The sequence below is a fragment of the Zea mays genome, chromosome 4 (assembly GCF_902167145.1).
Source record: "Zea mays cultivar B73 chromosome 4, Zm-B73-REFERENCE-NAM-5.0, whole genome shotgun sequence".
In the NCBI taxonomy this organism is placed as follows: Eukaryota; Viridiplantae; Streptophyta; class Magnoliopsida; order Poales; family Poaceae; genus Zea; species Zea mays.
The window spans coordinates 158,149,664-158,165,407 of NC_050099.1; positions in this window are offsets into that span (position 1 = coordinate 158,149,664).

Consider the following 15,744-nt stretch of genomic DNA (forward strand, 5'->3'; position numbering starts at 1 on the left):
TTACTTACACTTAGTAATTGCTAATAAAATTTTGACCAACTTATAAAAGCAATGCTCAGCCCCAGCCTTTATTTCATTGATCAGCCTTACACCACATGAACTCCCACCTTTGGTGAGTTCATGCCACATTATTCCCCACAACTTGTTGAGCGATGAACGTATGTGAGCTCACTCTTGCTGTCTCACACCCCCCCCACAGGAGAAGAACAGGTGATTCAGGAGGAGCCACAAGGCGAGGAGTATGATCTGATCTAGGTGGCGTTTCTCAGTTGACATTGGCGCCGACGATCCTTAGTTCGTTTTATATTTATCTTTATTTTGTAATAAGTCTTCCGCTATGTAACAAATACTCTGATGTTTTATGACATTTATCTCTATACACTCTGTTATTATATATGTTGTCTTCTTTGGCGCATGTATGAGATGCACCCGGCTTTGTTCTTTAAAACCGGGTGTTACAGAAGTGGTATCAGAGGAAATGTTGACTGTAGGACGAAACCTAGATAGAAATAGACAAACCCTTACCTACTTATCTTGCTCTGATTCATTCTATACTTATCTCATCTTGATCTTGTCTCACCTTTTGCTTTTCTACTCTGATCATTCTTACCTTTTCTACTCTAAGACATGATGGATTCCACACCTTGGAATCCTACAATTATAGCCTTTTTAAGAGATAGGAAACCTAAGACGAAATTAAAATTATTTTCTCTATTAAAAAATGTTGGTTGATTGTTCTGATGATCAATGCCTGATTTGCTTCTTTGATTGATTGAAACATTATAGTTGGGCATCTTAGCATGTACCACCATAAGGTAATGTATTAGCTTTAGTAGGTAACACACTAATCTACTTAGCTAATAAATCCTCCAAAGTAACATGCTTCGTAATTACATGCCTTGTCTACAAACCTTTCTTTCTTACCTTATGTTTCTAACCCAGATGAACTACCCCTATAGTGTTAGAAGAGAGCACTATAGACGTGATCCTTGGTATGTTATGGTTAAGAAAGGCAAAGGCAGTTTATACACTGCACTAAAGGAACCATAGAACTCCCCAGTCCCAAAGGAGAAAGATTTGAAGTTGAAGTTGCAGTAACTACCACCATCAGATTAGCGACATTCTTAGAAGATGAGAAGTTTGTGGGTGACAACATCTGTGCAATTAGAGATTTCCCGGATGTCTTTCTAGAGGAGTTACCAGGGATGCCACCAGATAGGGAAGTTGAGTTTGTTATTGATCTGTTACTTAGAACTGCCCCTATTTCTAAACAGCCATATAGGATGTCCTTAGATGAACTAAAGGGACTTAAGAAGCAGTTAACAGGGTTACAAGAGGCTGAGTACATTCGTTCGAATTCTTCACCTTGTGGAGCACCGGTGTTATTTGTGCAGAAGAAGGATGGATCGCAACGGATGTGTGTGGACTATAGATCACTCAATGATGTCACGGTGAAGAACAAGTATCCATTACCCCGTATTGAGGATTTATTTGATCAGATGAGAGGTGCTAGAGTATTCTTGAAGATTGATCTCCGATCCGGTTACCATCAGATGAGGATTAGACCATCGGATATTCCCAAGACGGCTTTCTCGACTCGATATGGATTATATGAGTTTACTGTTATGTCGTTTGGATTAACCAATGCACCAGCATATTTCATGAATTTGATGAACAAAGTGTTTATGGAGTATTTGGACAGATTCGTCGTGGTGTTTATCGACGACATTCTTATCTATTCTAGGAATGAAAGTGATCATGAACAACATCTAAGGTTGGTGCTATAGAAGCTGCGAGATAATCAACTCTACGCCAAGTATAGCAAATGCGAGTTCTGGATTGACGAGGTGTCATTCCTTGTACATATCATTTCTAATGGAGGGATATCAGTGGATCCTGCTAAAGTCAAGGAGATAGTGGCGTGGAGCATACCCACTACAGTTACGGATATTCGGAGTTTCTTGGGACCCGCAGGATATTATCGGAGATTTATTGAAGGAATTTCTAAGTTTGCTAAGCCCATGACCTCACTTATGGAGAAGAGAAGAGAATTCAAGTGGGATGAGAAATGCCAAGAGAGTTTTGATCAATTGAAGGAGATATTGATGTCACCGCCAATATTGATTATGCCAGATCTGCAGAAGGGATTTGACATTTACTGTGATGCATGTGGCCAGGGACTTGGATGTGTGCTTATGCAAGAAGGTCATGTGATCGCCTATGCATCTCGTCAGTTGCGGAAACATGAATTGAACTACCCCACTCACGACTTGGAACTGGCTGCCGTTGTGCATGCACTTAAGATTTAGAGACACTACATTATGGGAACTAAGTGTCAAGTATATACGGATCATAAGAGTTTGAAGTATATATTCACTCAGAAGGATCTCAACCTGAGGCAACGTCGTTGGTTGGAGCTTATTAAGGATTATGATTTGGAGATTCACTATCACCCAGGCAAGGCGAATTTGGTTGCAGATGCCTTGAGTCGGAAGGAGCATGTTCATTCAGCTGTTGTTGCCCAGCTACCCGATGAGATTGTTGAGGATTTTAGGAGACTTAACCTGGGGATAGTTGCTCACACTAAAGGAGTTACTATTGATGTGGAATCTACTTTGGAGCAAGAAATCCACAGAAGGACAAATTGGTGATGCTAAGATTCAGGAGATCAAGGATCTTATTACTGAAGGTCGAGGTCTAGAATTCACGGAAGATGAGCAAGGCACCGTATGGTTCACGGATCGGATATGTGTTCCGGAGATTGAAAGCCTTCGTGAGACTATTTTAAAGGAAGTCCATGACTCAAATTAATCTATTCATCCTGGTAGTACCAAGATGTATCAGGATTTGAAGCAAAAGTATTGGTGGTATGGATTGAAGAGAGATGTGGCTGCACATGTGGCTATGTGCGATGTGTGTCAAAGAGTTCAGGCTGAATACCAGAGGCCAGCTGGACTATTGCACCCACTTAAGATACCCGAGTGGAAGTGGGACGAGATTGGTATGGATTTTATTACTGGATTGCCTCGCACCCAGAAAGGATATGATGCTATATGGGTGACTGTGGATAGACTGACCAAAGTGGCTCATTTCATTCCGGTCAAGACTACTTATAAGGGATCTCAATTGGCAGAGTTATATATGGCTCAGATTGTGTGATTACGTAGAGTATCAAAGGAGATCATTTTGGATAGAGAGGATCACAGTTTACCCCCAGATTTTGGAAAAGTTTTCATGAGAGTACGAATGCGAAGTTGAATTTTAACACAACTTACCATCCTCAGACTGATGGACAAACTAAAAGGACTCCTCAAGTATTGGAGGACATGTTGAGAGCTTGTGCGCTTCAACATGGTAGTAGTGGGACAAGAGTCTACCTTATGTTGAGTTCTCATATAATAATAGTTACGAGGCCAGTCTGAAGATGTCACTGTTCGAGACTCTGTTTGACAGGAAATGCAGGACTCCTCTATTTTGGACTACACTAGAGGAAGACAGTTCTTTGGACCTAAACTTATTCAAAAGGCAAAAGCGCTACGCTGATAATAGAAGACCACTGAAGTTTGAGGAAGGTGATCATGTGTACCTCAAGGTGTCACCACTTCGTGGAAATAGTAGATTCAAAGTTAAGGGCAAATTGTCCCCTCGCTTTATTGGACCATTCAGAGTTTTTAGGCGAGTTGGAGAGATGGCCTATCGACTCGAGCTACCTGATAAACTATCTGATGTGCATAATGTATTCCATGTGTCTCAACTAAAGAAGTGTCTCCGTGTCCCCGAGGAACAGTTACCAATGGATGAGCTCAGTGTTCAGGGTGATTTGACTTATACGGAGTATCCCGTCAAGATTCTTGATGCTTTGACTCGAGTTACAAGAAATAAGGTAATAAAGATGTGCAAAGTGCAATAGAGCCATCATGGAGAAGATGAAGCTACTTGGGAAAGAGAACAAGAGCTTCGCATAGATTTTCCCCACCTTTTTCCCTAGTCCTTCCTAAATCTCGAGGACGAGATTCTTTTTAAGGGGGGTAGGATTTGTAATACCCAACTTTATAAACTATATTAAGGAGAGAATTTTCTTACGTATTTTTGCCTCTGTTCAACTAAATATGAGAACACCACATCGAAAAGCAAGCAAACAATTAATAATACTGAGAATAACCATGCATCATGTTGGTTTTGTTGTATGTGCATCTAGTAAAAATAATAGCCACAATAAGAAAATAAATTAATGTCACAAATTGAAGATTTAATATCTATTTGGAATATTTAAGAGTGGGAAAGTAACAAAGAAAAGAAGAGAAGAGAGGAAGAAATACTATAAGGTATAAAGTAAATTCTTAAATAAATAAAACATAACATAATGGCCTGATCAAAGATTACATTCAAATATGAGTACATGTTCACTACAATGAGCAAATTCAAATTTGCATTTTGAATAAATAGAAAAGAAAAGAAAGAGGAAATACAAAAGGATAAAAAAAAGAAAAGATACTGTACATGGATGGGCCAATGAACTTGATTTCGGCCCAAACCAGTGCTGAGCGCACGCCTGTCTCCCAGCCGAGTCACTGCCTGTGGACCCCTCTTGCCGTCGGTCTCTTTCTTCCCCGTGGATCTTGCTTGCGCTGCCCTGAGCTCCACCATGGCCACGCGCTCCAGCCTGCCGCATGGATCCAACGCCCGTGCCACGAATCTCGCCAGCGCGCTATTAGCGGATCCTCAACCACCTCTCGCGCCCTCGCTCTCATCCTCTCACTGGAGCGCGGACCGGCATGTCAGTCTTCCCCTCAACAAACAAGCCGCCAACCGCGGGAGCTGTGGCGATCTTCTTGGCCTACTCCGTTGATCCTGCGCTCATTGCCGTGCTTATAACGCATCGACCGCAGTCTCCCTCTGCCCGTTCCCCCAAAGCTGTGCGCGCCGGCAATCATTTCCATCATCAGGGCAGCTCGTCGTGGGCGGACGGAACCGGGCGACCTCGCGCCAACCAAATCCACCGCACCACCTTCGCCATTGCCGCATTGCCCGCTCCTAGTGTTTCCTTGGGCCATCAGGGAGATACTCGTGGCCGGGGTCGGGGGAATTGTGCACAGGTTGCAGCGAATTTCTAGACCGCGCGGCACTGTCGCCAGGCTCGCCCTACACCGCGCTCGATTGTGGCTGCAGAGATCTCTGGTGAGAGGTTTTCCCTACTTTTTTTTTCGTATTGATTCACTGCGTTACTGGGTGTCGGTCGGGTGATTGGTTACTGGCGTTCTGGGTTGCCGTCGTTGGTGTGCCTCGCCGTCGTGGCAAGGAGTCCGTCGCGGGTGTGTCGTCTGCGCCGTCACGATTCCTAGCCCCCGTCGGAGTATGGGGCACGGAATCATGCTCATGGTGCTCGCCGGTACCTATAGGATGTATGCTCGGAAGAATTACGGTCGGTGAGGGAGCGCGATTGGCGGAATTTCTCACCAGCTGTTTGACTCGCCGCGGAGCCGTGCAGCTCTGGGGCCAGCCTTGCCATGACCTCCATCTCCGGTAATAACAGTCTCAATCTACTCACTTTGACTTCAATTCGGGTAGAGCGCTTCGGATTTGAGGATAGGGCATCTGAGTGAAAGTTGGCGTGTCGCCGGCGATGGCGCACCGCCGTGGTCGGGCTGGCGTCGTCTGGGTTCTCGGCCAGGTAGCGTTAGGTGGGGTAAGGGCGCGATGGCCGTTGGATCAGATATCTGCGGGCAGGGTTCAATCGGGTTCAAACGGAATGATGACCGTTCGATCCAAATGGACGCACCAGATTGGATTCTAGCGCACCGTTTGTGGTTAGATCTGGTTCGTTGGATTTTGATCCTAGGGTCTGCGTAGTGTTCTGATTAGAGTTAGATGGAATCTAATCCTGACCGTATGCAACCGATCAAACGGCTCAAGATTGCCCGTACCCATTCGGCCTGTAAAACTGCAAAAGAGACCCTGGAAGATTTGTGAATCAACCCGCCGTCCCATGCTACAGCCCTCTGAGTCTCGGGGATCTTTGTAGTTTAGCCCCTTCATTTTCCAGAAATTGAGGCTCAGTCCAATACAGAGTTAAATTGATAAAATGAATTAGAAATTGGATTTTTAATATGAAAATAAACCCTAGAACTTGTATAAATCATAGAAAATCCATTTTTAGTCCAAATTGAGCCATTCCAGTTTCTAAAATTTTGTAATAAGATTCTCTATCATTTAGTATCTCTGTTTTGGCATGGAAACAGTTAGAAAATTAATTTATCATCTAATCCTATTTTAATTACATTAAACCTTAGGAAATCCATAACTTGAAATCTATAACTCCAAATTTAATGATTCCAGTTCCAATGATCTCATTTTAATGTATAGATTTTTACTGAATATTTTATTTGCATGTTTGTTGTGATGTTAATTTATGCTATACTATGTATGTATTGTGTTGATGCGAGTAGACGAGCAAGCCACTGTGGAATCTGAGGTTCAGCAAGTAGAAGTAGCTGAGCAGGAGCTCATTGAAGGCAAGTTGTGCCCTTGATCACTTACTTTTCCCAGCCATGTTCTTATTAATTATAATGATCTGCATAGGATAATTTTGATGGGATCCTTTAGGTTACCCCAGTTTTGGTTATCTTTATACCTTGTTCACCCCTGAAATATTTTTGGGTAGTACCTGCTATTGCTTTATGTGGATTTGGGTATGAAGATACACTATTCATGATTATTCTATTATTATCTTGTTATTATTATTGTTCATGTTAAGATCATTAAATTAATGGGAACATGGAGCGACCACCCGGGAAAACAGTGCTACCACAAGGGTATAATGGGACGCCCTTGGCTGATTAACTAGGAAAGCTAGTGGAGGTCTTCCTTACCCGAAAGGGGCAAGGGCAGTAGGGGAGTGGTCAGTGTAGGGAGGTCCTTGGGTTGATTTTGCTGCGATGGCGGTCAGGCAAGAACCCTGCATTGGAGCTTCCTATAAACTGTAGCGGGATTTCTGAAGCTAGTGGAACTTTGTAAAGGCCTCGTAGTGTTACCCTGCCTCGCCTCCTCGGTAGAGGTGTATGGGATTGGCCATCTCTTGGCAAATGGGTAACATGACTTGTGGGTAAAGATGCGCAACCTCTGCAGAGTGTAAAACTGGTATACTAGCCGTGCTCACGGTCATGAGCGGCTCGGACCCTCACATGATTAATTATGGAACTTAAATTTAATTTGACATTTGCATCGCATTTGGGATTATTTTACTATTACTTTTCTTTATTATTATTAAGGCTTGGTATTTACTTACACTTAGTAATTGCTAATAAAATTTTGACCAACTTATAAAAGCAATGCTCAGCCCCAGCCTTTATTTCATTGATCAGCCTTACACCACATGAACTCCCACCTTTGGTGAGTTCATGCCACATTATTCCCCACAACTTGTTGAGCGATGAACGTATGTGAGCTCACTCTTGCTGTCTCACACCCCCCCCACAGGAGAAGAACAGGTGATTCAGGAGGAGCCACAAGGCGAGGAGTATGATCTGATCTAGGTGGCGTTTCTCAGTTGACATTGGCGCCGACGATCCTTAGTTCGTTTTATATTTATCTTTATTTTGTAATAAGTCTTCCGCTATGTAACAAATACTCTGATGTTTTATGACATTTATCTCTATACACTCTGTTATTATATATGTTGTCTTCTTTGGCGCATGTATGAGATGCACCCGGCTTTGTTCTTTAAAACCGGGTGTTACACGCCTCCACTTCCCAGCGTCCAACAATGTGGCTGAGTACGAGGCTCTGGTCAACGGGTTGCGCATCGCCATCGAGCTGGGGGTCCGACGCCTCGACGCTCGCGGTGACTCGCAGCTCGTCATCGACCAAGTCATGAAGAACTCCCACTGCCGCGACCCGAAGATGGAAGCCTACTGCGATGAGGTTCGGCGCCTGGAAGACAAGTTCTACGGGCTCGAGCTCAACCACATCGCCCGACGCTACAACGAGACTGCGGACGAGCTGGCTAAAATAGCCTCGGGGCGAACAACGGTTCCCCCGGACGTCTTCTCCCGAGACCTGCATCAACCCTCCATCAAGACCGACGACACGCCCGAGCGCGAGAAGGCCTCGGCCCAGCCCGAGGCACCCTCGGCTCAGCCCGAGGCACCCTCGGCTCAGCCCAAGGCACCCTCGGTTCAGTCCGAGGCACCCTCGGCTCGGCCCGAGGCATCCTCGGCTCAACCCGAGGCACCCTCGGCTCGGCCTGAGGTACCCTCGGCCCCCGAGGGTGAGGCACTGCGCATCGAGGAGGAGCGGAGCGGGGTCACGCCTAATCGAAACTGGCAGACCCCGTACCTGCAATATCTCCACCGAGGAGAGCTACCCCTCGACCGAGCCGAAGCTCGGCGGTTGGCGCGGCGCGCCAAGTCGTTCGTCTTGCTGGGAGATGGGAAGGAGCTCTACCACCGCAGCCCCTCGGGCATCCTCCAGCGATGCATTTCCATCGCCGAAGGCCAAGAGCTCCTACAAGAGATACACTCGGGGGCTTGTGGCCATCACGCAGCACCTCGAGCCCTTGTTGGAAACGCCTTCCGACAAGGTTTCTACTGGCCGACGGCGGTGGCCGACGCCACTAGAATTGTCCGCACCTGCGAAGGGTGTCAGTTCTACGCAAGGTAGACCCACCTGCCTGCTCAGGCCCTGCAGACCATACCCATCATCTGGTCATTTGCTGTGTAGGGTCTGGACCTAGTCGGCCCCTTGCAGAAGGCACCCGGGGGCTACACGCACCTGTTGGTCGCCATCGACAAATTCTCCAAGTGGATCGAGGTCCGATCCCTAAACAGCATCAGGTCCGAACAGGCGGTGGCGTTCTTCACCAACATCATCCATCGCTTTGGGGTCCCGAACTCCATCATCACCGACAACGGCACCCAGTTCACCGGCAGAAAGTTCCTGGACTTCTGCGAGGATCACCACATCCGGGTAGACTGGGCCGCCGTGGCTCACCCCATGACGAATGGGCAAGTAGAGCGCGCCAACGACATGATTCTACAAGGACTCAAGCCTCGGATCTACAACGACCTCAACAAGTTCGGCAAGCGGTGGATGAAGGAACTCCCCTCGGTGGTCTGGAGTCTGAGGACGACGCCGAGCCGGGCCACTGGCTTCACACCGTTCTTTCTAGTCTATGGGGCCGAGGCCATCTTGCCCACAGACTTAGAATACGGTTCCCCGAGGGCAAGGGCCTACGCCGACCAAAGCAATCAGGCCAACCGAGAAGACTCACTGGACCAACTGGAAGAGGCTCGGGACATGGCCTTACTACACTCGGCGCGGTACCAGCAGTCCCTGCGACGCTACCACGCCCGAGGGGTTCGGTCCCGAGACCTCCAGGTGGGCGACCTGGTGCTTCGACTGCGACAAGATGCCCGAGGGCGGCACAAGCTCATGCCTCCCTGGGAAGGGCCGTTCGTCGTCGCCAAGGTTCTGAAGCCTGGGACGTACAAGCTGGCCAACAGTCAAGGCGGGGTCTACAGCAACGCTTGGAACATCCAACAGCTACGTCGCTTCTACCCTTAAGATGCTTTCAAGTCGTTCGTATGCCTCGTTCCCACGCAAAGTTTAGTCATCAAGGAAGGGTCAGCCTTGCCTCGGCAAAGCCCGACCCTCCCTCGGGGGCTAAAAGGGGGGAACCCCCTCTGTGTCGAAATTTTCCTCGGAAAAGATCTTTTCTGCCAGAACGTCTTTCGTGCTTTTCGACTACTTCGAAAGTGGGATCCTGAAAACGACGGAGTACACGTAAGCAGCCAAGGCTGACCGAGCCGAGGGACTCCTACGCCTCCGGGATACGGATACCTCACTCATCACCTTCTGCGATAAATAACTCGCGTTCAGATAGGTGATTTCGCGGACCGAACAAGTCTTCACGCTCGAAAGCTCCTCTGCCGAAATGATTTTTCGGGCCTTCTTGACTGCGTCGGCGACAAAACCCCATGGACGAGTAAGAGTGCGCGTAAGCGGTAGGGCCGACCGAGCCGAGGGATTCCTACGCCTTCGGGATATGGATACCTCACTCATCACCTTCCGTGAAAAGCAACTCGCGCTCACACAAACAATTCTGTTACCGACAAATAAGTCCAGATGCTTGAAACAAGGGGAAAAGAAACGTAGCTTTACAACACGACGACGGTGTGTTTTGGCCTCGGCGGCCGCAGAAAACATACACACACTACAAGATAATCCGACCCTGCAGGCTCGGATCTTGATAGTTGAAGGGAGCAGCAGCACCCTCGGCGTCAACTACGCCTTCGGCGAGGTCCGACCTAGCCTCGGACGGCGACGCGGTCGGAGGTTCTCCACTCTGAAGGACGACATCAGCACCACGCCCGGGCCATCGCTGTCAGGGTCTTCTCCAGGAATCTGGCTCGAGCAGACGGCTCGGCCGGCCACCCCGAGGCCTCGGCCAGCTGTCCCCCGAAGACATCAGCCCGGCCCGAGGCCTCGGCAACTCAATTCCGGCGTCGGTCCCGCCAGTGAACGACCCGGGCAGGCTCTGGCCGACCAAGTCTTCTTTTCGAGCCAACTCTGCCTCTGTCTGTGCTGACACCGCTACCTCCGGCTTCGGCTCATCGAAGAGCAACGAGGGGTTCCTTTAACTAAGCAAGAGAAGCCTCGGACAGCAAGGCCGACCGAGCCGAGGGACTCCTACGCCTCCGGGATACGGATACCTCACTCGTCACCTTCGCACGAGGCGACTCACGCTTGGTGAAGCGGTTCAGATAACCAACAGGCGAGTCTTAATGCTCGAAAATGAGGAAAAACACGGCTCCATGCCGAAAATACATACATGTTCAGGCCCCGACAGGCGACAGCCACAATGAACAAGAGACCGGCATTCAAGGTGCCATTACAAACGGAACCCCGGTTCCACCTCCGTAGGTACGAACAACCCCACACGATTGGGGGGCCTGCGGAGCAACAGAAGACCGACGAACGGCTCGCCGTCGCCCGCTCCAGCAGCAGCGACGACGACGACTTCTGCTCCGGGGGGCCGAACAGCAGCTGCGATGACCTCAGGGCGGATGCTGCTGCCATGAGGCCCTCGCCCATGCCCTCACTCGAGAGGCAAGGACGGGCAGAAGGCCGTAGAGTTGGAGGTCAGTCCGTGGGCGGCACCGGCTATCTCGTCGGCGGAGAAACCTCTTCCGGCTGCCGTGGCGGAAGGCGGCGCCGGGAGCGGCTCCGAAGCCACTCGGGTTAGAGAGCCAGGCACGCGGCAGCTACCAGCGCCATGAACGGCGAACACCCTTCCCCCCGATCACTGAGGGAAGGAGCGGGCCGCCGCCCGCGCAGGGACCGACCCCAACTCGGCACACACCCCTCCCCAGCACTGGTGATGAAAATCCTTGAAGCTGAGGGAGGGGCAGAGGCCGCAGCCCGGCTTGCTTTTCCCCGCCATCGAACTGGAGGTCACCGTCTTGGGTGACCGCCGGCGAGGGGGTGCAGCCGGGCTGCATGATGAAAATCCTTGAAGCCGAACGATGGCTGAAAGGTACCAACTTCCACGAAGATGCGTTCCTCCAACGACAAGGCGGAAGGATTGCGGGTGTTCCCCATCCGGGGGCTCGGAAGGTGGAAAGACACGATGCATAAGGGAGCGCGAAGACATGGTCGCCTTTCAAGGGGGTCACCCTCCTTTTAAAGGCAACTCTCCCTACTTGCGTCCCCAGCCGTCGCGGGCTGAGTCTTCTCCAACACGCTCCAAGGTCCCCCCCTACGGCGCGGGGGCTGGGTCCCACGCGTCATGCAGGCCGGCCCAGAGCAGAAGAAGCCAAACTGCCGGGCGCGGTGCATGTAACTGCCCAGCGGTTACGAGCATTCCTCCACTTTCGCCCAGACCGGCGGGTGAAAGGGTGGGCAGCCATGCAGGCGGCATGCAACCGCGCCAAGTGGGCGCACCCCTCCGACTTCCAACGCACCCAGCATGGAGGCCCAGGCCCACACGTCATGCAACCGGCGCGCCGGTTGCTACGTGCGAGCAACTGCACCGCCACTCGCACCACTACCGCGCCTCCTCGACTGCGGAACCAGTACCGCGACTCGAGGCAACCCTGCGTATGACCCAACAGTACCAGCCAGGCGCGACGGTCAATACGGCCAAAAATGGGCCGACAGTAATGGCGGTGGCAGGCGGGCGGAAGCAGCGGTCACGTCGTCAGCCAAGCTCACGTCACCTCGTGGGACAGCGAGAGAACCCTCTCTCACGGCGTGAAGACGACGCGCCCGTGTTCCGTTCCTCGAACGGCCCACGCACGCGCAACGGCTGCCCCGCGAACCACCCGCCCCGTCGCATTAACTCCGCGGCGGGACAGGCGGCGCCTCCGGCAGGAGAAGCGAGCGACGCTTCGCCTTCGCCATAATGACCGGGTCAAAAAAAGGTACGCCACGTCATTCGATTTCGTATCCTTTTCCTTTTCCTCTTTCTCTCTCTTACAACAGGGACCGGGAAAGGGGGATACCCCGAAAAGGATCCTTCTCCGCGAAGGAAACAGGCCCCGAGCCTCCCTACTGATCAGAGGTTCAAAGCTGGCCCCTCGGAGGGGTTCAACAGCCGCCTCAGAGCGCTTGGGTTCCGCGCCCACTACTGGTCAGAGGTTCGAAGGCCGGCCCCTCGGAAGGGTTCAACGGTCGCCTCAGGCCACTCGGGCTCCGCGCCCACTACTGATCAGGGGTTCGTAGGCTGGCCCTCGAAGGGTTCACAGCCGCCTCAGACACAGAGCGAGGGATGACCCTGGGTACGTTCAATACATAACCAAGGCTCGGGCTATGCTCCCGAGGTACCCTAGGACATTTCCGAGACCAGCGGGAACGATCTTGTAACGGAATCCCATCAGAGGGAAGCATCGAGCCCTCGGACCCCGTCGAAAGGGGACCGGGTCCGGCAGATCACCCGCAGGTACTTTTGGAGCGCGCCTCCGGGCCTCTAACCGACCCCTAACAAATGGGGCACGGGCGTCCACTCGGATTACCCGTCAGCAGCTCGCTGGAAACACCATGTTCGGCGCCCTCCAAGGGCAACATGGCGCTTTCCCCCCTCCTCCTTGCGGAAAGGTGACGCAGGGGCGTATGTAAAAAAGACGAGTCTGTCCTTGACCGTCCTCTCGCCCCGTGCAGAGGCTCGGGGGCTGCTCTCGCAAACCCGGCTCCGGCCAAACCGTTGACAGCGTCAACATACCAGCCCGAGAACTTGGGACCCGACCGTGCACCCGGGCTACGGCCAGCTCGCATGAGGGAACAACCAGACCAGCCGAAGTGTTGCGAGACGCACTAAGACCTCGAAGGAGTCAAACCACTCCTCCGATGCCTCGGGGGCTACACCCGGCGGGTGCGCTCGCGCGCACCCACCGGAACAAAACGCAATCAAGAAAGGCTGGTCCCCTTGCAAAAAAGTGCGACAAAAGCCTCCAAGCGAGTATTAACACTCCCTTCGAGGCTCGCGGGCTACTGTCGGGGACCATAATTAGGGGTACCCTCAAGGCTCCTAAATCTCAGCTGGTAACCCCCATCAGCACAAAGCTACAGAGGCCTGGTGGGTGCGATTAAGCCAAGGATCGGTCCATTCAAGGGATGCGATCACGCCTCGCCCGAGCCCAGCCTCGGGCAAGGGCAGCCGACCCCGGAGGATCTACGTCTCGCCCGAGGACCCCCTCCAGCAATGGACACACCTTCGACTCGCCCGAGGCCCAGTCTTCACCGAGAAGCAACCTTGGCCAAATCGCCACGCCAACCGACCAAATCACAGGGGCATTTAATGCAAAGGTGGTCTGACACCTTTATCCTGACGCGCGCCCTCCAGTCGACAGAGCCGAAGTGACCGTAGTCACTTCGCCGCTCCACTGACCGGTCTGACAAGAGGACAGCGCCGCCTGCGCCGCTCCGACTGTTGTGCCACTCGACAGAGTGAGGCTGACAGCAGCCAAGTCCGGCCTCAGGCGCATTAAGAAGCTCCGCTTCGCCCGACCCCAGGGCTCGGACTCGGGCTCAGCCCCGGAAGACGACGAACTCCGCTTCGCCCGACCCCAGGGCTCGGACTCGGGCTCAGCCCCAGAAGACGACGAACTCCGCTTCGCCCGACCCCGGGGCTCGGACTCGGGCTCAGCCCCGGAAGACGACGAACTCCACTTCGCCCGACCCCAGGGCTCGGACTCGGGCTCAGCCCCGGAAGACGACGAACTCCGCTTCGCCCGACCCCGGGGCTCGGACTTGGGCTCAGCCCCGGAAGACGACGAACTCCGCTTCACCCGACCCCAGGGCTCGGACTTGGGCTCAGCCCTGGAAGACGACGAACTCCGCTTCGCCCGACCCCAGGGCTCGGACTCAGCCCTGGCCTCAGCCGACGGTCTCCGCCTCGCCCGACCCAGGGGCTCGAACTCGACCTCGGCCTTGGAAGACAGACTCGACCTCGACCTCGGAGGAGCCTCCACCTCGTCCAACCCAGGGCACGGACCGACCACGTCAACAGGAGGCGCCATCATTACCCTGCCCTAAGCTGACTCAGGCTACGGGGAACAAGACCGGCGTCCCATCTGGCTCGCTCCACTATACGAGTAATGATGGCGCCCCGCACGCTCTATGACGACGGCGGCTCTCAGCCTCCTTACGGAAGCAAAAGGACGTCAGCAAGGACTCGACAGCCCCGACAGCTGTCCTTCCGTCAGGCTCCAGCGCTCCTCCGACGGCCACGACACCACACGAACCGGGTGCCAAAACCTCTCCGGCTGCCACGATGGCATGTACTTAGGGCGCTAGCTCTCCTCCGCTAGACACGTTAGCACACTGCTACACCCCTCCATTGTATACCTGGATCCTTTCCTTACGCCTATAAAAGGAAGGTCCAGGGCCCTCTTACAGAGGGTTGGCCGCGCGGGGAAGGACGGGACGGCGCTCGTGTGAGGCCGCTCGCTCCCTCCCGCGTGGACGCTTGTAACCCCCTACTGCAAGCGCACCCGGCCTGGGCGCGGGACAAACACGAAGGCCGCGGGATTTCACCTCTCACGCCCGTCTCCCTCCGGCTTCTTCCCCCCTTCGCGCTCCGTCTCGCGTCGACCCATCTGGGCTGGGGCACGCGGCGACAATTTACTCGTCGGTCCAGGGACCCCCCGGTTCGAAACGCCGACAATATTGTAGTATCGACCGAAAATACAAATAAGTTACCAATACTAATAAATAGTCTATAAAAAGATAACCTTAAGTTCCCACGTGGAGATAACATTAAGCCCCCACATAAAAATGATAAAGTCTATTAATTTAATATAAATTTTGGACATTATTTCAATGATTTTGGTCTAAAAGATATGTTTAAACAAAAAAATTGATGTATTACAAAGTCATAGATCTCTTCAAGCTCTATAATTTTCATATAAACTTTATCTTCATCCGATTTCATATGTAAAAGTTATGATTTTATAACTATATTATGCAGAAAAATAAAAAACGGGTACCCGAATTCCGGGTACCCGTATCCGACCCGGGATTTTCAGGTACTGACCGGGTATTAGTGATTCTGTATTCTACCCGTATCTGAGGTTCAATATCCGGGTAATACTCGTATCCGTCGCGACAAACAAAATACCAGTATCTGTATCCTAAATTACATCCTGTTTTGGTACTCGTATCTGATACCCGTTCCGGTACCCGTCCCGTTTTCATCCCTGTTTAGAATAGATTCACCTCCTCTACTCCTTTGACAACATTCTCTAAGGA